Below are 26,949 nucleotides of genomic sequence, written 5' to 3' on the forward strand. Positions count from 1 at the left end.
CTCCAGACCCCCAAAATACAGAAAATAAAAGTGAGCTCAGATAATAGAAGATAAATATGAGATTATGATATAGTAAATCACCTTAGGGCCCCCAAAACACAGAAAATAAAAGCGAGGTTAGATAATAGAAGATAAATATGAGATTATCATATAATAAATCACTTTAGGTCTCTAGATCCCCAAAATACAGAAAATAAAATCGAGCTCACATAATAGAAGATAAATATGAGATTATCATACAGTAAATCACTTTAGGTCCCCCAAAACACAGCAAATAAAAGCAAGGTTAGATAATGGAAGATAAATGTGAGATTATGATACAGTAAAAAGAGAATCAGGAAGGTGAATGTTGAGGGAAGCTGAGTCTGTCAAGGAAGGGAAGCAAAGTAAAAGCAAGAGAGGGTTTTTTTTGGTTGTTGTTAGCTCTAGAGAGGAGGATCAGTGAAGAGAGGGGATTTTCTTGGGCTGAATAAGGGGACAGTGATAAACTGACAACATAAAAAAGCAGAACTATTTAAATCTTATGTTTTTATTTTCTGCAAAGGAAAATGACCTCTCTGCTGGAAACAACCGAACAAAAATGACTAACAGAGAGTTGATATCTGAGATAAGAAAGACAGTAGGAAGGCCTCCTTGATTGAATTCAAGTCACCTTGTCTGGATGAACTATATCCTCAAGTCCTTAGAGAACTGGCAGATGTGATGGCTGAGCCTGGGTAAGTGATATGGGAAAGATTATGGGAAAGGTGGGAGAGATGTTGGGAAAAGGAGAAATTCCCTCATTTTTAAAAGGAGAGAACAGAGCCGGCAAATCACGGGCCAGGGAGCTTGATTTTGATTCTTGGGGAAATTTTAAGATGGACCATTAAAGAGATGATTGATGAACATCCGGAAAGGAAAGCAGTGATCACAAAGAACCAACCTGGCTTCAGGTCATGTCAGACCAATGATATTTCCTTTTTTTGACTGGATCACCAAATTAGTGGATGAGGAGAATATTAAGGTGAGCGTTTACTCCCATTTTAGCAAATCTTTTTCTAAAAAACCTTATGCTATTCCGGAGAAGATGGAGAGAAATGGATGAGATGATAGGATAATTAGATGGCTTCAGCCCTACTCTGGATGGTCAGAGTGAAAGAGTTGTTAAGATTTTAGTATCAACATATCAGGAGGTCACCGGTGGAGGACCCCAGGGATCTATGCTTGACCTTGTGCTTTAAAATATCTATACTTGTAAATAATCAGAGTCTTGAATAAAGGAATAAATGGCATGTCCATCGGATTTGCAGAGAACATCAAGCTGGGTTAAGGAGTGAGGGAGTAACAACTAATATACTGTATGACGGTCAGGATCCAAAGGATCGTCTAGAGAATTGGACAGAATCTGCTAAGATGAAGTTCATCAGGGAGCAAGGTAAAGTTTTACATTAGGGCACAAAAAATCAACCTTTCAAGAATCAGGTAGGGAAGGGATGCCTAAATAGTAGTTGTTCTGAAAAGATCTGGTAGTTTCAGTGGACTACAAGCAAAATATGAGTCAGCCGCGATATGCCGCAATAAAAAAGCTAATGAAGTTTTGGGTGATATTCAGGGACAGAAACAGGAAGGAGATAGGCTCAAATGAGTTAATATTTGTAAAGCACTCAGCCTGGCGCATAGGAAGTACTATGTAATTGCTAGCTATTATTCATCTACAGTACAAAGTACTCTGGATTTATTTGTCCAACATTATCTGCTGAAATATTGTGTTGGGTTATGAGAGCAGTTTGAGGACAATGATAAATTGGATAGTGTTCACAGTATGGCAGTCGGGTCCTTGGGTCCCTGAAGCATGAAGATTCATTGAAGGAACTGGGCTTGTTTAGCCGGGAGAAAAGCAGAAAGGGGGAGATGGTGAACTTAAGGTGTCTTGGGTGTCTTAAGGAATTAATTTGTTGTGCTAGGGCTAAGGCAGGGGTAATTTAGGTTGGATGTCAATAAATGCTAATGAGAGCAGTCCACAAACAGAGTGACCCACATCAAGAGATGGTGGATTTCCTCTCTTTGGAGGTCTCCAAGCAGAGACTGGATGACCCTTGTGGAACATGATCTGGTGGACATGAGTTTCTTCTAATGTTCTGTGATTCCATATAAATTTCTGTTAGCCTGTCTTAGCTGGGCCTTTGCTACTTCAGGATAGTCATTTTATGCTTCCGTGATTGACCCTTAATTGTATTTCTCTTCAGCCACTGGAGACCCTCTCATCTCTTAAGCCACTTATACTTGCCCCTAGCCTGTCCCTCAGCAGAAGAACTAGCTTCATCCTTCTATGAAAAATGGAGGACTCATCTGTCTCAAGTTCCCCTTTCTCCTCAATTCCACATTTTAAATTATATCAGCTGCAACCCATCTTTGTGATCCAGTCTCAGAGCATAAGACGACCATTTCCCTTGCCAATTACAACCCCTTTACTTGGACCCTTGGGCCCAATCCCCCTCCTTGCTTCCTCCAAATGCCTGCCCCTTCAATCATCCCTTCTCTCTTGCCCTGATTTTTTACCTTTCCTTATCTACTGCCTATAAATATGCTTATATCTCTTCACTGAAAAAAAAAAAGTTCACTTGATCCTACAACTCCCTCAAGTAATAATTCTAAATCTCTCCTCCCTGTCTCAGCCCAACTCCTGGGATGGCTTCCAGGAAGGCAGTAGTCCTATAGCAGTCTATGCTCATTAAACTTCAACAGGAGTGTCGTGTTCAGGTCAGTATAGGAAGAAAATCGATAAGATAGATAGGATCCAGAAGAGAGTATCAGACAATGTAGGCCATTGAGTTCATAACAAACAAAGATCAGTTAAAAACCCTTTTAGTTTGAAGAATAAGGAATCTGAGCGTGTCAGATATTTCAAGAAAAAATCTCATTCTTCTACTAAGAGCAGAGGATACTTTTTGCTTTATTATTTTTTTTAAAGAAAATTAGTTCATTTCTACTGATAGTTTTTTTTTTTTTTATGTACATGACATTCTTTTTTGAACATATTCCTCTTCTCTCTTTCACCTAGTGAACCATCCCTCAAACTAGGTTTAAAAAGAGTTTGGCAAAGTTAGCCAACATATGAACTACGTCTAACAGTGCATGATTTATCCCACACCCAATGTTCCAGCATGACATTTGCTTCTAGCCAAACAACAGTCCTAGGTTACTTTCACAATTTGCTTTTTCCACTTCTACTTTGAACAGAATTGTTTTTTTTGGTTGGTTTTTTTTTTTTTTGTTTGTTTGTTTTTTTGCTTTTTTGTTTTTAATAGAATTGTAAGAAGTCACACCATCCCGTTGACTAGGTCCACCATAAATTTATGTTTAGATAGGCCTATAACATTAGAAAGTTCTCACTACTTGAAATTATAGTCATGTAAAGCATGGTAACTACTTCCAGTCCGAATGAATTTCAATTGTTGTGACCACTGCAGGGGATTCGTTATTTGCACTGAAAGAGCCTGGTGGTAGTTAATCTCAGCTAGGCCCTACTTATAGCAAAAAATCCTTCACTTTCCTGTTTCTCTATACTTCTCATCACAATGGCTTTTACAAGTCTCTTTTTTCTCCTCAAGTCTCTCAGACACTTCCTTTCCCCCATTTTTCTCTGTCTCTCTTTTTCTCCCTCTCTGTCTCCTTCTCTTTCTCTCTCTCTCTCTCCCTCCCTCTCTATCTTTCCCTCTTCTCTTTCTGTCTGTCTCTCTCAAATGAGGACTTTTTATTTTACTGAGAAAATTGAGACCATTCACAGCAAGTTCCTTGTTCTGTTCTCTTCATTTCACAACAACTTGAGATCATCGCTCATTCTCTTCTCCTTTCACTTAGTTTGGCAAAGAGGTGGACTTTCTCCTTGGCAAAGCCAACCCCTCTACATGTGTCCTGAATCCCAGTTCCTCCCATCTTTTCCAGTCAAGAAGATTTGAGTTCAAATACAGTCTTAGTCATTTACTAGCTTTAGGACCTCATGTAAATCACTTCATCTGTCAGTCTCAGTTTACTTAGGTGTTAATTAGTTATAATAATATTACATATGTTCCAAAGGTTATTGTGAAGATAAAATGAAATAATATAGGTATAAAATGCTTTCCAAACCTTAAGAAGCGAAATGAATGCTAGCTTTTTATCACAGGCATTTTGAAATTGGGATGTGTTATGAGTTCAAATGTTGGAGTTCTTGTTCTTCTCGAAACACAGGGCTTAGAGGCTTAGAGCCCTCCGAATATCTCCAAATCCAAAGGTTCTGTCCTTCAGCCTCTGCCTCTGCTTTCTTCAGCCTCCAACCAACACAGAGATGGAATGTCTCTCTTTTCTCCTTCTGGGGAGCCCAGCCACCAACTACAGTGGTGTGAGATAAAGATGAATCTGGTTGTCCACTGAACTCTCCACTCGTAGCTTTATCCTCTGAAAACCCTTCGTCTGCCACCAGAGTCGCTCCTCTCGAGTCCAGCTGAACTCTCTTCTGCGACCAGCCAGCCAAGAGGAAAAAATGTATTCTGGAATGGCTGTCTCGCCTTATATGTGAATCTTCTGAGAGAATGGGATTATGGGTTTTCTCCCATAGTGCTCTCTGGCCCAAAGAGCTTTAAGAGAGGTGTGGACTCCCTTGAAGTTAGAAAGTGTACTTTGTGAAGCTAGCATACTTGTGGACTCCAATGAGTAAAGGTGTGAACACAAGCCTTGTATTAATTAGTTCTACTTAGTACCTTGTTTCAGGTTCTAGCCAAAATCTTTTTGTAAGATTAGATCAACTCTAATTAGTTAGCAGTTAGTAAGGATTCCAACATCTCCCCCTTTCTTTTGTTAGATGAAAACACCAAAGGAAATAGGAAATCTAATCAGATTAGTGGGTTTCTGAAGGGGTACACATAAATCCATCAATATGGGCCAGAACTTTGTAACAGATATACATGGTATACATAAATCCATCAATATGGGAGGCATTATACATAATTTACAAAAGCACATAGCAATATAACACAGGCTAGTAGTAATGTAACAACATGAATCAACCTGAAAATTTACACATGTCCATAAGTCCTAGAAATAGTCCATAAGGAATCCATTGTCCATTAGTTCATGTGCCAGGAATCCAATAGTTCCTGTAAGCCCTGAAGTACTGCAAAAGTCTCATCAACAATTTTTCATCTTAAGGAATCCAATGATTCTCGCTGGTTTTTCAAGAACTAAAACAGTTTCATCTTGTGTTAGGAAATCCAATGATCCCTGAAGATTTTAAAAGTCTTTTTAACAGTCTCCTTGTCAGCTATGCTCTTTCAATGGTGAGCACAATCAGCAACAGGACCACCCGATATTTCTTGGGTCTTCTCCTTTGTTTCAAGGGTCTGCTCCATCTCTCTGCGATGGACAAGGCGAATGCGGCTCGTCGGCACCCATCTGATTCCTTCTCCACATGTAGAGATGCAAGCAAATCCTCTCCCCCAAGCAGTTAGCCTATCTGGTCCCTTCCATTCACCACTTTCTGGATCTCTCCACATCACCTGGCGATTATCTAAAGATAGTGGAGCTGCTCGCACTGGACACTGCTCTTCTGGTGGGTTATAAAACCTGTCTGCTGGAGCCAGTGCATCTTTATCAAAGATTAAAAAATTAATGGTATAGAGAACTAAATTTAGAAGTTCTCTAGGGTTACCCGTGGCTCCCCCTTTCTTTTGTTTTTGGAGGAGTGTCTTAATGTCTCTGTTTCTTCTTTCTACTATTGCTTGACCTTGAGGATTAAAGGGTATGCCAGTAGTGTGTAAAATCTTATACTGTGCACAAAAGTGTTCAAAATGTTTGGAGGTATATGCCGGTCCATTATCTGTTTTTATTTCTTGTGGCACACCCATAATTGCGAATGCTTGAATGAGGAATTCAGTGACCACTCGGGCTGTCTCTTTTGCTGCTGGTATGGCAAAAGTGAATCCTGAAAAGGTGTCTACCACAACGTGGATAAAAGACAGACGACCAAAAGATTTATAATGAGTCACATCCATTTGCCAGATTTCATTGGGTCTCAAACCACGAGGGTTCTTCCCTGGAGGCAGTGTAGGAGCGTGGAAGGGAAGGCAAGCTGTACAGCTTTTCACTATGCTCCTAGCTTCTTCTTTTTAATCCCAAACTGTAAACGCAAAGCTCGAGCAGCCTGATGGTATTTAGAATGGGATTCCTGGGCCTCCTGAAATAAAGGTGTACTGGCCAACATAGTTAAAAGGCTATCTGCCTTTGAATTTCCATCAAAAATAGGACCTGGAAGTCCACTATGTGAGTGGACATGCAGGATATAATCTTTCCTGGATGCTTTCTCACTCGCTCTTGAAGTTCCTTAAAGAGCTGATATATATTAGAAGCTGCAAATTTTATTTGGGCTGTGGCAATTCTTTGTACCACACCTACTGAATAGGTTGAATCAGATATTATATTTATGTTGCCTGGGTAATAAGTGAGAGCTAGCATGATCGCATATAATTCGTTCTGCTGAGTGGACTGAAAAGGAGTTCTGACTACTCTTTTTACGGTTAAATCATGAGAGTATACAGCACAAATATTTTGTTTGGCTGCGTCTGTAAAAATAGTTGGTCCTTCAAGAGGAACCTTAGAAACCTTCTCCTCAAAAATCCACTGCCAATTATGCAGTAGTCTGGTTATCTTTAATGGAGATCCATGTGCAAAATTTGGAGCCATGGCCAATAAAATTTGCCACTCTGGGATGGTTTCACAGCATACATTAATTTGTGCATTTGTATAAAAGGTGTATATCTTGTCAGGTCTTGTCCCAGATAATTGTACTGCTCGCTTAATGGCCTTTAAGAGAATCCTAGCCACAAGCACTGGGTAAGGCGTAAGGCTTTGTTCTGGTTGTGCTGGGAGGTTCACCCACTCTATCACACTGTCTCCTTGATGAAGGACTGCTGTGGGTGCTTCTTTCGTAGCAAAAACTGATATTTCCAAGGGTTTTTGAGTTACTCTTTCAACTACATTTGTGAGTCCAAAAAAATGTTGGAGTTCAAATGTTGGGTTCTTGTTCTTCTTTAAAATATTATAAAAGTTCTCTCTGGGTGCCTTCCCTGGAATCAGGATTTTGTCGGTTCCTGTTCGGGCGCCAAAATGTTGTGATCTTTTTCTTCTCAAAACGCAGCCAGGTGATAAAAGTTCAGATCTTTTATTATCTCCAATATAACCCGGTTAGCTTAGAGGCCTATCTCTCTGCTTGGTTCTAAGAGCTCCCTCTGAATGTCGCCAAATCCAAAGGTTTTGTCCTTCAGCCTCTGCCTCTGCTTTCTTCAGCCTCCAGCCAGCTCCACTCTTCATGTCATTCCGGAGAAATCTCTCAAAGTGCTCTGTGTCAGTTTCTTTTATACAAGAGGGAGGAATTGTGGGATACGAGAGAGAGGGATTATGGGTTTTCTCCCACAGTGCTCTCTGGCCCTAAGAGCTTTAAGGGAGGTGTGAATTCCCAAAATTACAAAGTTTACTTTGTGAAGCTGGCGTACTTGTGAACTCCGATGAGTAAAGGTGTGAATACAAGCCTTGTATTAATTAGTTCTACTTAGTATCTTGTTTCAGGTTCTGCCCAAAATATCTTCTTGTAAGATTAGATCAACTCTAATTAGTTAGCAGTTTGTAAAGATTCCAACAGGGATGAGGGATCATGTTGATTGCACTCTGAAGTCCTCATTTTTGGTCCTTGAAGCAAGGTCTGTCAACCAATGGGATTCTGTATTTTGTGTAGTTCCCCCTAGAGTGTTTGATATCAAACCCTATAAGAATAACGGCCTGGAGGAAGGGGCCAAACCAGAGCATGAGGAAGATCTGAGATCCACTTCATTATAGGGACCCTGGACCCTTTTATAAAGGGCCAGTGGCTCAGAGCTCTGCCTCAGTGGCTTTTCTTGCAGACTAGGCGACTACAAACCCCATTGTTTCTTTTTATTTGTCTATTCATCATCTGCAGGTGTAACCAAAAGCTCGGTTTTGAAACCGGACCTTACCTCTCTGTTTTCTCTCAGGGATCTCATGACATCAAGTATGGTCTCAGTGGAAATATCTCCTATATCCACCCGTCTATTTCTCATCTTTCCCTTGAACCAGCACCACATCTTTAGTTCCTTAAGGACACTACCCCTTGGCTGTCTCCAAATAATAATATTCCATATTTACATAGATTTGCAAGTACTTTACAGAAATCTTCTCATAAGACCCTTGGAGACAGGGTTATACATTATACAGTATTGAGTTGCCCAGAATTGCATCATTCACGAGTGAGGCTAGATTTAGGTCTTTTGGATTGTAGGCATAGAGCTCTATTTATTGGATTGTCTACTTGTTTCCTAAGGCAAAATGCACCAAATCAATCAACAATCAAACAATCAATCAATACCTATTATGTGCCAGGTGCTGAAAATATGAGTATAAGAAAATGAAAATTCTCAAGGAGTTTATATTCTATTAGAGAAAGACATGCATGTATGTAAGCAGAATAAGTATAAGTATATACAAGATATATATATATGTATATATATATATATGTTTTTATATATATATATATGTATACACACACACAAAATAAATAGAAATAGTTTGAGGCAAGCACCAACAATTGGGAGAATGTCAGTCAATCAGTCAGCATTAATTAAGCATAAGGCTTTTATGTGTTGGTATTTTGCTGGGGATATAGAGAAGGGCAAAAAATGCTCTTTGCTTCCAGGACCTTATAGCCTAATGGGAACCCCCCCTTCCTCCCATTCCCCATCCTCTTTCCTACCTCCACACTACCTCTGCACTTGCTCTGGGAATGCTTGGTCTCTAGAGGTTGGCTGGCTCCTTTCAAGACTCTCAGGGTAAGTGTCAGGGACAGCATTGCTTGTGAGCCCCAACCCGTTAGCAATTTGCCAAGCAAACTTTATGAGCTTTTGAAAAAGACATTTACAGAGCACTGGGTGTTGCAGTGGAGAGAGCACCAGTTCAGGAGGACTCGAGTTCAAATGTGACCTCAGACACTTAACATTGCTAGCTATGTGACCTGGGGCAAGTCACTTAATCCCAACTGCCTCAGCAGAAAAAGAAAGAAAGAAAGAAAAAAGGAAAGAAAGAAAGGAAGGAAGGAAGAAAAACAAAAGAAGGAAGGAAGAAAAAGAAAGAGAAAGAAAGAAAAAGAAAGAAAGGAAAAAAGAAAGAAAGGAAGAAAGAAAGAAAGAAAAAGAAAGAAAGAAAGAAGAAAGAAAGAAAGAAAGAAAGAAAGAAAGAAAGAAAGAAAGAAAGAAAGAAAGAAAGAAAGAAAGAAAGAAAGATAGATAGATATATAGGATGATAGCTCAAGGGGATGGTAAGGTCTGTGTCCGGATGGTGGAGACTTGGACACATTTATAGGCAACAGTAAAGGAGCTCAGAGCGAGTTGATGGTGAGCTGAGGGGTGATAATGGAGGTAACCTGTTGGGGCTGATGGAAGGTCCAGGATCCAAGACACACGTGGAGGGCTGGTGGTGGCAAGAAGGGCCCTTCCCCAGAATGGGAGGCTCTGGAAAAGCAGGAGAGAGCGAGTGTGATGTCCAGGGGTGTGAGAGGGAAGAAGCTTAAAGAAGGAGTCACCGTGACTAGACAAAATTTGTTTTATTCTCCAGTAAAGGAGTAAGGGAGAAGAGATAACATGGATTTATAGTCGATGTGGTCAGTACAGTTTTGCAACCTCTGTTAGCTCTGCACAGAATGTGAGTGGGAGAGATGGAGGAGGAGTAGGAAGAGGAGGAGAGCCAGGCAGGGATGGGATTTGGCAAGGATTAGTTATATTTGGATCAGGGAAGGAAGGCTTCCATAGTGCAGGATAGTGGGGAGCTGGCCTGGTAACTATGGGGTTGAGAGCTGGGATATGGACTTGAGAAGATGCTTTGGAGGGAAGGGGTGAGAGGAATGGGATAGGTTTTGGGGAGGAGTGAGGCAGGCAGGGAGAGAAGGAAGGAGAAGGGTTTATGGTCAGAATTTCTGAAGGCTGTGGAGCACCAGGGGTGATATGGGATTCATAGTCCCTGGCACGCAGTAGGCGCTGTATAAATGTTTTTTCTTTTTCCCTTCCCTTAAAAAGGCCTTTCTTGATTCACCCAATTGTTATGATGCCTCTTTCTTCCTCTATCACTGTGTATTTATTTAATGTCTATCTTGTGCTTACACGTCTATGAATAAATACTGTCACCCAGAAGAATGGAAGCTTCCTGGGAGATGGGACTGTCCCATTTTTGCATTTGTAACCTTAGCAGCTCAGCAGCTGGTACACAGTGGGTGCTCAATAAAGACTTTCTTGATTTTTGGTAAGTTGATTGATGTCCAAGGAAGCAGATCTGGACCTCTCCTTGCCTCCATGCTGTTGCCCCGAGTTGTCAGTACGGGTCAGATGTGAAGGGGAAGATATGTACGCAGCCCCCACCTTCCATTCCCGAATTCCTGCCCTGGGCCCCAGCTGTCCTGATTCTTTTTTTTTTTTTTTAGTAATAGCTTTTTATTATCCAAATACATGTAAAGGTAGTTTTCCACAGTCACCTTCAAAACCTTGTGTTCCAAACTTTTCTCCGTCCTTTCCCCGTCCTCCCTCCCCTAGACAACAAGTAATCTAATATATGTTAAACACACGCAGTTCTTCTGTGCATATTTCCCCACTTCTCATGCTGCACCAGAAATACCCCATTGGTTTTTGCATCTAGTCCCAGGTTCCCTTGGGCTCTCTTCACCCTTCGGACATCTTCTCACCCCACCTCCTGCTCCAGCCCAAAGTAGAAGTAAATCTACTCTTATCACTGCTTTGGGGAAGGGCTCTGGGACCCCCATATCCCTTCTCACTGTCCCATTTCTAAACCCAGATCTCCCTGGCTGCTCCTTCCCTATAGGGTTGTTTCCTCTGCTAGAACAAGCAGGTGTTTTCTTTTGGTATTCCTTCCCTCTGAGCTTGGCACCCTGGGAGATTCAATAAAGACCTTTTTACTCATTCATGGAGGGGGAGAGAGTCTAACCGGATGTTCGAATGCTTTATGATTCATTAACCCTATAGTGCTCATAGAGTTCGTGTGCTCATAAATTCTTGTGATTCCTTTGCAACTTTATCCATTGTGTTTGGGCAGGAAATCGAGGCCGTCCTATACCTGACAGGCATCTAGGCCATTCAGGGCCTGTAAAGGATTTGGGAACTCTTGCTGCATACATTTTGGACATACCTAACCTAGACTTATAACGGACTCCTGATAAAAACCTCCCTTTTCCAATTTCGATTAGCTACCGTTCAGCAATGAGTAATTTTAGGGAGCTGCTTGGGTGGCTCTGAAAGGTTAAGTGGTTTTCTCCTTGTCACTGAGCAGTACGTGTTAGCAGAAGGAGTTAGAAGCAGGCCTTCCTGATTCCGAGGCTGCCTCTCTGTCCTCTGTGCCTTTCTAAAGCTACACTAGGAGAATGTTTAGAGACTTTTCGAGACATTTCCAGATGGAAGCACTGATCCAAAGAGAGAAACTGACCCTCTCTGGGTCAGCTTCCCAGCATCCAAGCCCAGAGTCTTTAATGGAGATCAAGACTGGGGGCCACCTGGCCCAAATGTCATTCCACCCACATCCCAACCAAAAAGCTGCTCCAATGGAGAAGCCATTGAAGGATGTGTGCAGAATTGTGTGTTTTTTAAGCCAACTGTTAGTAATTTTAAGGAGGATTTCTCCAAATGACTCATGATAAGAGCAATGCACATCTAAATAATTCTGAGGTTTCACTTCACATCCTGAAAATTGGCAAAGATAATGAAGGAGGAGAAGGGTTAACGTGGCAGTGGATGTGGAAAGAAAGTCCCTCAGACATTGTTCCTGAGGCTGTGAATTGTTTCTATGATTCTGGAAAGCAATGTAGAAAGGCCAGCTAGTAAACAAATATTTCTTTTTTTTTAAAATTTTTTAAATTTAAAACTTTTTTTGAACTTCCTATTAATTTCAAATGAAGATTTTTGAGGGGTTTTTATTTTGGGGAATTTTTAAAAATAGGATGATGTTGACATATTACATTTATTAGAATTATAGGTCAAAATATTTCAAAGGTCCTTTTTTATTTCTCAAGTCTTCTTCCTTATTCTTCTGCCTCTAAATTCCTGCTAATGCCTTAAACAAAATTTCTTATGTTTCCATTGTATTCAGAAACAAATATCTTAAGGAAGTGACCAAAATTATATTAATATTGTGGAATATTATTGTTCAGTAAGAAATGACCAGCAGGAGGATTTCAGAAAGGCCTGGAGAGACTTACACGAACTGATGCTGAGTGATGTGAGCAGGGCCAGGAGATTATTATTTACTTCAATAACAATACTATATGAGGATCAATTCTGATGGACGTGGCCCTCTTCAGCAATGAGATGAACCAAATCAGTTCCAATGGAGCAGTAATGAACTGAACCAGCAACACCCAGTGAAAGAACTCTGGGAGATGACTAAGAACCATTACATTGAATTCCCAATCCCTCTATTTTTGCCCGCCTGCATTTTTTGATTTCCTTCACAGGCTAATTGTACACTATTTCAGAGTCCAAGTCTTTCTGTACAGCAAAATAACGGTTTGGACATGTTAAAAAAAAAAAAAAAGAAAGTGACCAAAATGTCCATAACCTTTGACCAGACATCCCACTGGTAGACATCTATTCTAAGAAGGTTCAGGGTCCAAAGTGCCCTCAGATATTCAGAGAAGCCTTTTTTGGCAGTGGCAAGGACGAGAAATACAGTAGATGCTCCTTGATGGGGGAATGGCCCTGCAGTTGTGGTCCCTTTATGTGATGGAATATAACGGAATGGGAAGAAGTCACGAATGCGAAAGATACAAAGAATCATGGGAAGGAACTAGAGTGAAATAGAGATAGGTAAAGTAATCACATGGCGACAACAGCAATATAAAGGCAAAGAATAACAACAAATATGGAAACAATGCTTTATAATAGTAAAGCCCCGAGCAGCTGGGGACACAAGGGAGAAGCACTATGAGCCCAGACTCATCTTCCTGAGTTTACATCCAGTCTCAGACCCTTTCTAGCTGGGCAAATACTTAACCCTGCTTATCTCAGTTTCCTCATCTGTAAAATCAGTTGGAGAAAGAAATGGCAAACCGCCATCCAGTATCTTTGCCAAGATATCCCCCCCAAAAGGATCCTGAAGAGTTAGACAGGGCCGAAATGACTGAACAGCATCAACAGTAAAGGCCAAACATGAGAGAAGACAATGGGCCTCCTTCCTTCTCTGGGGAGGTGACAGAGTGAGGGGCTGAAGTGGAAGGGGCATTGTGGAGCTTGATGTCTAGGTTGGTCTTGCTAGGCTGATAACTGTGGAGGATGGAGAGAGGAGGAAGGGAGATATGGGGAAATGGCGATGATGTGAAAAAATATGGATGATTTCTTTAAAACAAGGAGGTGGTAGATTAGACAATCTCTCAAGTTTTTGATTCCAAATTTTGATTCTGTGAGTCAAGGGAGATAGTTTTCCATTGGGATGTGAGATCCAGAAAAGAGAATCTAGAAGAGAAGTAGAGAGCACAGGATTGAGCATAGTGCACGTATTTTCCTGAGGCAGTTGAGGTTAAGTGACTTGCCCAGGAAGTGTTGAGTGTCTGAGCTAGATTTGAATTCAGATCCTCCTGACTTCAGGGCCGGTGCTCTCTCCCCTGCGCCACCAGCTGCCCCCAAATGCCATTTCTGACCCTCATCCCCTCTAGGCTTTCCCTACGTTGCTCTTCCTGGTCCCCCTCCCATCTCTCAGTCTTTTGCTGGCTCTTCAGCCCATGAGTGTTCCCCAGAACTCTGTCTTGGGCCCTCTTCTCCTCTGTCTCCCTCGAACTTCTCATCATCAGTTTCAGTGGATGCACTGATCACCTGGTTGGGATGGCTCTGGGATCCCCTTTCTCCCGACCTCCAGGCGTGTTTCTTCAGCTTCCTCTAGGACATCTAGAGCCAAGACAGCCTGTGACCTCTTACACTCAAGGCCTCCTTATCTTTCCCCAAGTCTTCCCTTCCTGGTTTCTGGAGGACGTTGAGGGCAGCTCCACCTATGACTCCCCATCTCCCACGGGTTCCAGATCTGCCCCGAAAACATCGCTCCAGGAACCTGCTTCTCTTTTTTGACAAGGAGGTCACTAGGGGGCAGGCCCTTGGGGCTGGTTCCCGCTCAAGTCCCTCCCTGCTCCATGCAGCTGAGTGGAACTGTCTGTCAAACTGATCTCCCTAGATGGCCCAGCGGACGAGGTGCAGGGCCCGGAGTAAGGAGCACCTATCGTCCGGTTCAAATCCGGCGGCAGCGCGTCCTGGCTGGGTGGCTCTGACCCTTCGCCCAGCCTGCCTCAGTGTCCCGGTTTGTGGCACGAGCTGCAGAAAGAAATGGCAGAACACGCCAATGGGGCCATTCCCGGCAGACCTGAGTGAGGATCCAACAACAAACTCACACACGTATGTGCACGTGTGGATGTGTGCGCGCACGTGTGGACGTGTGCGCGCACGTGCGTGTCCGCCTGCACCGCGCGGGCAAACGCTCTCGGGGCCCTCAGCGGGGAGACCCTCCCACAAGCTGCAGAAGGCTCTGAGAGCGCGGGCCCGTGGGGGCCGAGGCTCGGGCCCGGTTTCCGCGCGGGCCCTGGAGCCAGATGGCTCCGGAGGAGAGCCCCTCCCTCACTGAGCTCCCGTTCGCCGTGGGGCCCGCGGAGCGCAGGACGGACGCTCAAAGTCCTCGAAAGGGGCTCGATCCACTCAGGACGCAGTGTCCGAGTCTCTCGGCAGGTGGCGCTTCCCCGGAGTGTGTGCCGAGAGACAACACCTTGTGGCAGGGAGCAATATTCCTTCGGGCCACGAGAGGGCGCCAGCCAAGCGGAGCCGCCAGTCGCCACTTTCCTGCTTCCCCGGCGCAGATGCGGCTCCCCCGCCTTCCTGGGATGCTTGCCGTTATCTGGGGCAGCCGCCGTCAGTTTTCTCATCTGCAAAATGGGCGTGGGAGTGGGATGGACTAGGAGGGCCTCACGGGACCCTTCCTGCTCTTCCCGTGACCTTCTGGGTGAAGCCGGTTTCCTTCCTCTTCCCCCCTCCCGGATCCTCTCCCCCAGACCCAGGGCAGCCCTTGACTGCTCCCAGAAGTCCGCAACAAGTAGGGGAGAAAAAAAAATAACGTCCCTTCCTCCTGTCGTGGTGTCTGGTCCTGGGCTCCGTGACCTCGCCGTGCTCTGATCAGCCACAGGCGGCCGGACACCGGCACTTGGGCCCCAGCCTCAGCTTTGGACCCAGCCGAGTAGGGAGGAAGACCTTGCTCAGCACTGAAGCCGCTGGGTCAAAGGGCATACATAGGTTAGTGGTTTTTCCCGCTTTTTTTCCCAGAAGGCTATTTTCTCGGGCCTTTCTTCCCCCACACCCTCCAACACGGATAATTTCCATTTTGGGGGAGGATTTCCACCGGCATCTTTGCCAAGTTGCTCACCCGGAGGTAAAATCTTAAAGCTACTTGAAATGTGCGTCTGTGATTGGATTAGTGACGGGGAGCTGATCTCACGCTGAAAGGCAGCAAGGCATGGTGGGGAGAGGATGGACTCCCAGGCTGGAGGACCTCTGTGGCATGTACACCACCAGTGGGACCTGCAGATGTCACTTAGCCTCCGGAAAGCTCAGAGAACGGGTTTACCTGCGAGGGACTTTCTACTTGGGAGTTTCCTAAACCAATAAAACCATGGCTTCCGTCCCAGACTCTTTTAGCTGCTGGTAGATTGTTGGAAATTGTTCTTTTCAAAACTTCCTGTTCCTCTTTCTTTTAATCCTCGATTTCATGGGAAAGGAAATCTTTTGCACTTGAGATCTTTCTGTAGACCTGGGATATCAGGCTTTCCTCAGTGATATTTGATGGCCATGCCGGCTGGCTGACATTGGGCAAATTACTTTGCTTCTCGGTGCTCTCTACAATAGACCAAGACTATGAGAGGCAGAGAAGGTGCTCATCTGTGCTCGTGGAGGGAGTTTCCCCACCTGGGAGTTCCTCAGAGGGATCTCTGCTCCCTCAAGTAGATCTCCTTTCTATCTGCATTCATGTGCTTTAACTGGAATTTCTTAATTTTGTATAATTTCAATGGACTGCTTTTGTATTTTATGATCATCTCCGCCATTTTGGGGAGCAACTAACTGGTGCAATAGCCCGAGTGCAGGGTGTGGAGTCAGGAAGCCCTGAGTTCAAATGTGGCCTTAGACATTTACCAGTTGTGTGATCCTCAGTAAGTCGCTTCGCTGTGTTTCCTCATTTCCTCATCTGTCAAGTGATCAGGAGAAGGAAATGGCCAACCGCTCCAGTATATCTGCCAAGAAAACCCCAAATGGGGACACAAACCGTCGGACGAGACTGAAAGGACTGAACATCAACAATGATAAAGTCTCTTCTTTGCCACAGTCTTCATCATAACTGTGGCCAGAGCTGGACGAGGTTTTCTTGCTAAGCGGATGGTCTAAGATGGTCTATGACACGAAGAGAACTTGGGTATTATCCTGATCGGTAAGTTAGAAGCTCGAGGCTTTTTCTTCCCCTCCTCTCATTGAGAAAGTAAGAAAAACAAAATCCCTTTTATACATAGGTATAGTCAAGCAAAACTTAACTCTCTCATTGGCTATGTTAAAAAAAAAGTCTGAGTTCATCATTTTTCTATTGGGAGGTGGGTAGCGGGTTTCATCAGTTTCCAATTTTTTGCCATCACATTATAAATATTTTTGGACATGTAGATCCTTTTCCTAATCTTTGATCTTCTCGATCCCATAACTAATAAGAAACCGGGGCAAGATTTGAACTCAGGTCAGGTGTATTTTTTTCTCTTATGGTATATAGTCCAGAAACCCCCACTGGTTTGATTTCCCTCACCCATTATCAACTAATTATAAATTAGTCATCCAAGTTTAATTAGGGTTAAAAGGGGGCATTTACTAAAGCAGAAAACAGTGCAAAACAACTTGTCAGGATTATGATTTTTCTCCCATCAAAATACATGGAGTCCAGGAGAAAAGTTTGAGCTTAGAGAACACATGTGACCAAGAAGTAACACAGATCTTCGAAGTTTTGCTAGAATCCCTCAAGTATGGTGACATTTTCTGCTGAGCTTTCTGAACCTGAATTGAATCTCTGTTCAGTCTGTCTGTGCCCTGATGACACTGTTATCAGCTGACTGGACTCAATAGCTGGTGCATCGGATAAAGCCTTTTGCCCAGAGTCAGGAAGATCTGAGTTCAAATCTGGCCTTAGACACTTATTGGCTGTGTGATCTTGGACAAACCACTTCAGTGCTCTTTGCCTCAGTTTCCCTGTGTAAAATTGGGGTGTAAAATAGCATCTTCCCCCCAGAGTTGCTGAGAGGATCCAATCTAGGGAGAGAATATTTGTAAAGTTCTAAGTATTGCCAGGCCTGGCACATAGAAAGTCCCTAATAAAGGCTTGTCTGCTGCCTTCCCTAATGCTCTGGGAGATCTACCAGTGGGTAGATGGGAGATTTCCCAGAACGCTGAGATTTGTCTTCCAGTCTAAAGGTGGGGGGAGACTAAGACTCGAGATTGTGTCATGGATTCCCTTTGAATGGTTTGGCCAAAATGCCTGTTCTCTGCTTGCCTGAATCTCTTTGGTTCTGCACTAGCTCCTGCCATGTTCTTTCCTCCCCTCCATCTCCACTTCCTGGCTCCCCGGGCTTCCCTAAAATCCAGTTCAGTCCGGAGCCCTCTCCTGATGGGCCAGCCTCCCCAGCCCATTTTTTTTTTTTTTTTTTTTTTTGTCTCTTCCACTGGAACGTAAGCTTCCAGAGGGCAGGGGCTGCTTTTTTCTTCCTTCACCTCTCCAGGACATAACAAAGTGCCTGGTACACAGCAAGTGGATGTGGACCACCTACATGAGCCCCATGGGGCATCATGACTTTTTCTCAGCCAGTTCAAACATCCTGCCCATGCAATGCAGTTGCTCATGGCCTTTTCATTTAATCTAAACCTCATTGATTGATTGAGATGTTCTCAACCTCTTAAAGCATTAGGCTGTAGCATTTTATCCCTTACTTTACTTTATTTTTTTATTCATTGATTTGTTTGTTTATTTTAGCACACCTTACTTTATGAATCATGTTGGGAGAGAAAATCAGAGCAAAAAGGAAAAACCATGGGAGAGATTTTAAAAAATCAGAAAAAAGAAATGAACATCGCATGTGTTGATTTACATGCAGTCTCCTTAGTTCTTTTTCTGGATGTAGATGGTGTTTTCTGTCCAAAGTCTCTTGGGATTGTTTTGAATCTCTGATTGTGTACAAGCTGTTCCTGGTTCTGCTCATTTTGCTCAGCATCAGTTCTTTCCAGGCTTTTCTAAAATCAGCTTGTTCATAATTTTTTATAGAACCATAACTATTCCATTGCCATCCCTTACTTTAAATGGGGTGGGATAGCAATTGATTTACTCAAATCAACTCCCATCCTTATGTGTGTTTTGTACATTAAAACATATATTTTTTATGAGCTGTGTTTTCTTGACAGTGTAACTCTGTTTTGTTTTTCCAGGGCCCAGATCCAAGATGTGATACAAAATCTTCCAGGACTCCTCAGTACAGACGACCCCTGTCCCTCTCTGGTGAATCACATAAAATATCGGGCCGGAGAAAATCTAGAAAACATTGCTGAAAATGACAAGGTTTGGGGCGAGCAACAGAAGATGGTCTTTAAGGATTGGATGTGCCTTTGTGAATCATGGCTTAAAATATAGGAATGATAGGATCCTAGCCAGGGATGGAAGGGATAAAACAAAAGGTGGTAAAATTTTTACTTACAGTCTTATAAATTGAACCAAAAATTGAAAAGGCAGGAGTGAGAGAAAACAGTTTCGAAGATGTTATCAGAAGACTCCATGGATTGGGGAACAAGCCTGGAACAAGCTGTTGCTGCCCACTCCTTCCCCAGTTGCAAGTTGGTGTAGGAGTTAAAACCATATACTTTTAGAGTGAGAGAAGAATCTTTTATTCAGTGATTCTCATGAGAATCAGGTGTGCTGATGAGCCAGCCACACACTGAATACGGGAGCTCCAGCAAGCTTTATACTCTTATTGCTGTTTCTTACTCCTTCCTATAAGGTTCATCATTGGTTGGATTTACAGTCAGAGTAACAATTGATTGGATTTACAATTAATCAGTTACAATTGATGAGATTTGTAATCTGAGTTACTACAATTGATTGGATTTACACTCATAGTTACAATTGATTGGATTTACACTTGGCTTTACAATTGGTCAGATTTACAATCCAAGTAATTTAGACTTGGTTTAATATAGTTAAAGTTACAGTTGATGAGATTTATAATCCTAGTTATTTAAAATTGGTTGGATTTACACTCCGAGTTACAATTGATTGGATTTACAATCCAAGTTACTTAAAATTGCTCTGATTTACACTTGGAGTTACAATTGGTCAAATTTACAATTTGAGTTACTTAAAATTGGTCTGATTTACACTCGGAGTTACTTAAAATTGGTCTGATTTACACTCGGAGTTACAATTGATAAAATTTACAATCTGAGTAACTTAAAATTGGTCAGATTTACAATCAGAGTTACTTAAAATTGATCTGATTTATACTTGGAGTTACAATTGGTCAGATTTACAATCCTCTTTCTTCTCCCATTCCATATGTCAAAAGGCTTGGACCTTCGCTGGCTTGGGCCAGTTCAGGCCCCGACCCATTTGTCATTTAGCCACTTCCTTGGCTCACACAGGAGATCTCTTAACAAGACATTTCCCCTTTTCTGACACAATCTGAATCTGTGGAAACCTAACTTTTCCTGCTCCTCCCAATCCCCCCATTTCTCTTTTATTGGGATTTGGTTTCCACACCTTTTGATACTCTTCCTGTTGCCTCCTCCAGCCTTTGTAACCTCAGTTCACTTTCTGGCCCCATCAAATGCAAATTGGTCGAAGACCTCCTGGGGTCCCCTTTGTCCCGAGGTCTCTAAGAGTCTGTGAACTACTGCAAGGGATTACACAAAGGCTGAGAGCCAGAAAGGGCTCCTGGGGCAGTGAAGATTGATCCTGCCCTTCCTCTCCATCTGCCAAACCAGGATTCTAATTAGGCTGTGGTGGGATTGCCTATTCCTGAATTCTGAGCTAGTTCCCTAGAGAGGAAGCAAGCCCCTCTAGAGCCTAGTGATGGTTCCATGGGGGAAGGAGGGGCGGGGAGGGCAATATTATTTGGTATAAAAGCACAACTGCCTCCTCCTATCTTGCCTACTCTTCCTTTTTCTACCAACAGCATGTCCAAGGCCATCCTGTTTCTCCAGGCCATCCTGTTTGCAGCATCCAACTGGCTGGCAGTGCCCTTTACTGCCTCCCCTAAGGTAACTTATAATAATTATATCTAATATAATAAATATAATAATACTAGTTACCAACCTGAGTGGGAATGCTCCAGATCCAGAACTAACTTGAATTCTACCCTTGAACCCACCAGGTACTACCCTTGACTTCATTCTTCCTGGTTTGGTCTTGTTTCTTCCATTGCCGGGGTAGAAGGAAGAGCCAAACTGGATCCGTGCCCAGGTGCCCACTCGGTTCCCAGGCAAAGAGGCTTTGAGAGTCCTGCTTCCTCAGTACAACCCAAAGTTGCTTAAGTGTGCATCCCCCTGAGAAACTGCCAGGGTTACCCTCAGGCACATTCCGCCTTGGGCACATGCCCAGGGTCCCTAGGTTTGGGAACCTTTCACCTTGCCATGAGAGGCAAGCTGAGAGAACTCCAGAACTGGATGAAGGGCTGGTATAGCCTGGTTTGTTTCTTCTGAGAAGAGAATGGATAGAACCAAGCACGGCAGTGCTCCCCAGCAGGGGAGGACCACACACTTGAATTCACCCTCATATCTTTCCCTACCCACAGGGAACGGTCCTATCTGGGCAATGGGGCAGCCAGAAGCACAGACACAGAACTGCTTTTATTCCGTCTCTTTCCTGAGTACTTCACCAATTCTGTCCAGGCACTGATACCTAGCCTTTGCCTTACATCCTTGAGTTTCATCCATGAATCCAAGTCTTCCTAAGAGACCTGTATTTATCGCATGGATTCCCAAACATGCTTACCTTACTCTTTGGTCTCATTTTCTACAGGTCTGACCCTTGTACCAAACCAAACATTATCCCAATTTGGAAAGGCAGCTTTATGAAACCTTTCTCCATCAGGGCACAAATACCGTAACCGCGTCTCTGTGGCCAGGCAGGCCTCTACATTCTAAAATTTGACAAAAACACCAAACTGACAAAAGATATTCCTTACTCTAAGTCCCTAATACTATATTGTAGCAGGGGAGGAGCATTAATATTGTATAACCTCCCCTCTTCATGGGGACCTGCTCAGACACTGAGCATTTGGGGGTCCATTCACCAGCCAGTTCTAGTTCCTCCCCAGACCAATGAGGCCCACAGTCCTTTGGGGTTTGGGGCGATGATCCCATCTTCTGAAACTACTGGGCATAGAGCCGAGTCATTCTCCAGCATCCCGATTTGGAGAGGCGCTGAACTGACCGAAGACCCAGTGGGTTGAGTCAGAGCCTTGAAGCCGGTCGATACAGCTAGAAGAAAACGAACCTAAGAAACCGAGGTCAGAGACAGACAACGATTGCTGAGGGGGTCTCCAGTTGGAGACAATGCCCGTGTCAGGGCCTTGTGAAATGTTCAGAGGAGGCTCGTCTCACAGCCTGAAGTCTGGCCAAAAAATTGAGGTAGGTGAGTTGGAGAGAGAGATCTCCTCTCTCTTGGGCCTTCCACCTAATAGTAACCAGTGAAAAGAGATTTCACAAGACTGAAGAGTTTTTTGGGAGCCTGGCACAGACCTAAGAGAAGTTTCCACTGGCTTGTCTCTGGGATTAGAAACTGGCCTGAGGAGATTTAAAACCACCCAGAGGGGGAAGAGTATATACCCTGTTTGTCAGGGTCTGTTGTAGGATCAACTGAAAAAGGCCAGCTGATTGGCCAGCAGCTTTTCATATTCCATAAATTATTTAAAAGAAAACATGTTTGTGCCACGGGATATACAGGACAAACATGTTATTCCCACATTAGGAATAAACTTAAACTGAATTTCCCATTGATGTAATAAAATACAGCCTTTCTTTCTTTTTCTTTTATTTCTTTTTTAAAATTTTATTTTTTATTATAGCTTTTTAGATACAAAACATATGCATGGGTAAATTTTCAGCATTGACCCTTGCAAAACTTTCTGTTCCAACTTTTCCCTCCTTCCCCCCATCCCCTCCCCTAGATGGCAGGCAATCCCATACATGTTAAATATATTAAAGTATATGTTAAATACAATATATGAAAATACATCCTTTCAAGAAAACCTGAATACACTAAAATACTTTTTTCCTAACTACACTAAAGATATTTCAACTTTAGTTTCAATAATAATAAAATAGCAGCAGAGTCCCACAAATAGTATCTGTAGCTCCAAGTTCTTATTATTTTGAATTTTACATATTTATACAAACATTTCTAATAAGATATAAATTAGTAATAGGCAGATGACTAGGCCAAATATCCATCTTCTGAATGATGGAAAACAGTCATTTACCAAAGAGCTACACATTTTCTTAATTTTTTTTAAATTTAAAGTTTTTGATTTTCAAAACATATACATAGGTAGTTTTCAAGTTTCAGCCTTTCCAAGCCTTGTGTTCCAAATTTTTTTCTCCCTTTTTCTCCCATCCCTCCTCTAGATGGCAAGTAATCCAATATATGTTAAACACGTGCAATTCTTCTATACAAATTTCCACAATTATCATGCTGGACACGAAAAATCAGATAAAAAAGGGAAAAAAATCCAAGAAAGCAAACAACAACAAAAAAGGTGAAGATACTATGTTTTGATCCACACTCGGTCCCCACAGTCCTATCTCTGGGTACAGATGGCTCTCTTCATCTCAAGTCTATTGGGATTAACTTGAATCATCTCATTGTTAAAAAGCCCCACATCCATCAGAATTGATGATTATATAATCTTGTTGCTGTGTACAATGTTCTCCTAGTTCTGCTTACTTAGCATCAGTTCATATAAATCTCTCTAGGCCTTTCTGAAATCATCCTGCTAATTATTTCTTATAAAAAACAACATTCTATAACATTCATATATCATAACTTATTCAGCCATTCTCCAAATGATGGGCATCTGTTCAATTTCCAGTTTCTTGCCACAACAAAGGGCTGCCACAAACATTTTTGCACATGTGGGTCCCTTTCCCTTTTTTATAATCTTTTTGGGATATAGATCCAGTAGAAACACTGTTGGATCTATGATATGCACAGTTTGGTAGCCGTTTGGGCATAGTTGCAAATTGTTCTCCAGAATGACTGGAATGGTTCACAGTTCCACCAACGATGTATCAGTGTCCCAGTTTTCCCACATCTCCTCCAACATTAATCATTATCTTTTCTTGTCATCTTAGCCATTCTGAGAGGTGTGCATGAACTACACATTTTTAATAAGATTTTTATATTTGTACTTTACTCGTGGCTTTTAAGCTAGACCACTTGCTTTGAATATAGAAATTTGTTGGATTCAAAGTTGAGAAATATTAGCTATGGTGTCCCACTAATTTTTCTCTCAGATAGCCAAGTCCCCCATCAAAGGCTTCAGATCTAAAAAGCAAACTTACAAATCATAGTGCATAAGCTAAACCATCTCAGGGCTTATAAGATGGCAAGCATTCTCATGCCATGCTTTCTCTTTTGTCATATGTCTGCAGGGCCTAGTCAAAACTGGATGCAGGTCTATCCGGTTAAAGCCCTATTTTTAGGCATTTTAAGAAAGCTACTGATCATATTATCATTCTATTCATTAAGCAATGAGATCATGATGCACTTAAATAAATGTTAAATAATTTGTTGAAGACAATTTGAGACCTTGGTGGAAAAATGGGCTTTGAAATAACCATTTTCAGAGAATTTACAATCAACCAGCAATCTAACAAACTTCTCTTAAAGTTCTTTGCATTGCTAAGCATTAAGACTCATGTAATAGCATCTTTTCTATGTAGATCTTCAACATTAGAGGAATAATTTATCCCTTTAAATCCTGGAAGCAATTTCACTTAACCAGCAGGGGGCCTAGAGAGGGTGGGAGTGAGCATCAGTGACTGGGTTTATCTTCTCACTTCCCATCCCAGGCCAAGGCTAAGGAGCACCCACACCCAGTAGGGGAAGGGTGGACTATGTTCTCATCTTTCAGAATCAAATAATCTAAAATAAAAACATGAAATTATGCAAATAACTAGTATACAGTTTTCAATCCTAACTTCCAGATTATTCCAGATTCCAGAAATCCCAATGAAGAATTTTCCAAAATTTAAAAGTGAAGAGATTGAGATTTTATACCTAGAACCCAGCTTTTTCCTGGTATTGATGATCTTGCTACCAAAAATCATTTCAAGAAACCTGACAAGTTTACAAATTAGAGGAAGGGACCCCACAGCAGAGGTTAAGTCCAACTCTTCTTTTTCTACTCTTAGAGTTACCATAGGCTTTTTCTACTCATAGTAATTATCAATTTTAGAATCCAATATTATGACAATCACCCCAAATGACTTGATGAACAATTTCACAATTAGTCAAATAGTCTTAAAATTCAGATATAACAGCGTATTCTGGAAATGAATAGGAATCTTATGTAATTTATAATAAGTTTCCAATTTTCACACACACACCAATTGGAACAATTATTTAATAATCAACCAGTACTTTAGTTTGTGAGATTCCCTAAATTCTAACTAGATGTTCCATTCAAATTCAATGACCTTTTGGTTGTTTCCCAATTCACACGATCCTTTTCTCTCTTTTTACCCAGGAAAGGGTTAAGTGCCTGTTATTACCTGAAGATATAAGCCTTTTCACCTTGAGATTTTCTCTAGTGCAGGCCCACAAACTTGACTCCCGTTAATGCCAATACAAGCTTTCTTGTCCCTTGTTTTTTAAAACCCCTTTAAAAAAATTTCTATCGAATTTTATGAACTTTATCCTTTAAGTATATTTCTTTGTTAAATGAAGAAAGCACGAGAAACCTTAAGATTCAGAATATAGGTAATATCTAAATCATTTTTTGGTAAAATTTCTTTTTCCAAGTTATGTGGAAGTCTGTCTAGAGAGAGGGAGGGGGAAAGTATATCTAATCTTAAAGATTACATCCTTCTGCAGAATCCTGAGTCCCCCAGAGAAGGCTATTAGGACTCTGGGATCAGAAACACCTAGAGAGAAACTGAGGCTGCCTCCAGGGTATGGGGTGGGGTTTTTGGGAAGCCCACTGTTCTTTAGAGAGGCTGGACTGGAATACTGTTCCCCAAGCTGGCCATTTCCCAGTGTCTGTAAGGGAAAGAAGCTTAGAAGCTACTTTTATCTTTTGAGAACTTAACTTTTAAGAAAAATTTAATTCAGTTTGAATCACCAAGAGAAAAAATGTTCACAGAGAGAGCCCTTACAAGCAGAGACAGAGACCAGAAATAGAAATCCCTCTTTTAAATAATTCTAGTTGGCCAGAACTTTTCATTTGTGATTCATCTGACCGAGAAGCAAACAGAAGACCACACACACACACACACACACACACACACACACACACACACACTCCTTTTAAATTCCTTTCTTTTCTGATAAGTGTTCCCTATTTTCACCTCCTCTCAGAGGAACGTTTCCTGGAAAAGAGGGTCTTCTCTTTTGCCGCCCCCCCCCACTTCTTTGCTCCTTCTCCCCTAGAGTTTCTTGTAAACATCCCTGTGCAGATCTTTTCTGCCTTTCTGTGTGGAAATCCTCCACAGTCCCTTGATCTCAGACCACACTAACATTTACTCCCTTTTTTCTCCTTTTCCCAGTGGACTATTCTGGGGAACTTTGGGGAGGCTTAGCATTAGGGTTAAGATTAGAGCGCCCCACCCCAGGTGCCTTTGTCCCTCTCATTCTAGGAATCTTCCTCAGAGGGTCCTTCACTGGGCTGCTCTAGTCAAGAGGAAGACCCTGGACCAACAAGGACCATAATTGCCCCAAATTTTCATACCTTGTTCCATGTATTGACTCGTGTGGTAGCTGGCCGCTTGCTCTTCCCTGGATTTGTCCAGTCACTCTCCTCGGCCAACACCGGTGTCCCAGGTCTCACATGTTAACAACTTTGTTGTTTAGCCAGTTCCTTGCCTTCCACGGTGATTGGTTGGAGATATCTTAACCCGATATTTCACCCCTTTCTTGTTTGACAATACCCATGAAAACCTAACTTCTCATTCTCCTCACAAAGGATCATTCATACAAAAGATCATTTATGTGTGCACCAAGCTGCCACAGAGAGTACCTTCAATGTAGGAAGGAGAGTAACAATGAAAACAAGTAAAATAAAAGGGGAAAAAAATACAAGAAAGGAGCTAACAACATAATGTAGTATCATTTATAATGTAGAATAGTAATAGAATATATTCTATATAAATATAGAATATATTATAATATAGAATAGTAATATAATAGAATATAATGTTTTTGAGGGCTGGGATTCTTCCTTTTGTCTTTGCATCCTCAGCCACTCAGTCAGAGTTGGGCACAGAATAGATACTTACTAATTCCTATTGATTAATTGATGATTCATTAATAAAACCATGAGCCTAGGAAGGCCATACAGAAATGTATGATACATGGATAACAACTGTGGAGGATTCAGAGAAAATTGAAATATTTGTCCCCTAGTCCGTGACACAAATAAGGCAAACTAGAGAATTAATGTCGGGAGTCTCATAGGTATTCCTGAGAATTGTTGGAATGAGATTTATGACAGAAATATGACTCTGGAAAAGGAAACCTCATTCAAAAACACAATGAAAAACATGCCTTCTCTGATGTGGTCATGTCGTACTGGGTGGTCCTGTTCGTGTCTCCCATGTCACTCCTTCAGTTCCAAAG

General features: G+C 42.2%; 1 long non-coding RNA gene across 1 annotated transcript in view; it reads left to right on the plus strand.

Moving 5' to 3' along the window:
• The window catches only part of LOC127556209 (uncharacterized), a 29,322-nt gene extending 7,174 nt beyond the window's left edge, over positions 1–22,148 (plus strand). The window contains exons 4-7 of the long non-coding RNA XR_007952378.1: positions 545–716; positions 18,549–18,678; positions 20,288–20,372; positions 20,486–22,148. This is a non-coding gene — a long non-coding RNA (uncharacterized LOC127556209). The remainder of the gene's footprint in view (positions 1–544; positions 717–18,548; positions 18,679–20,287; positions 20,373–20,485) is intronic.
• The last annotated feature ends 4,801 nt before the right edge of the window (positions 22,149–26,949 follow it).

The sequence above is a fragment of the Antechinus flavipes genome, chromosome 3, assembly GCF_016432865.1.
Source record: "Antechinus flavipes isolate AdamAnt ecotype Samford, QLD, Australia chromosome 3, AdamAnt_v2, whole genome shotgun sequence".
Classification (NCBI taxonomy): domain Eukaryota; kingdom Metazoa; phylum Chordata; class Mammalia; order Dasyuromorphia; family Dasyuridae; genus Antechinus; species Antechinus flavipes.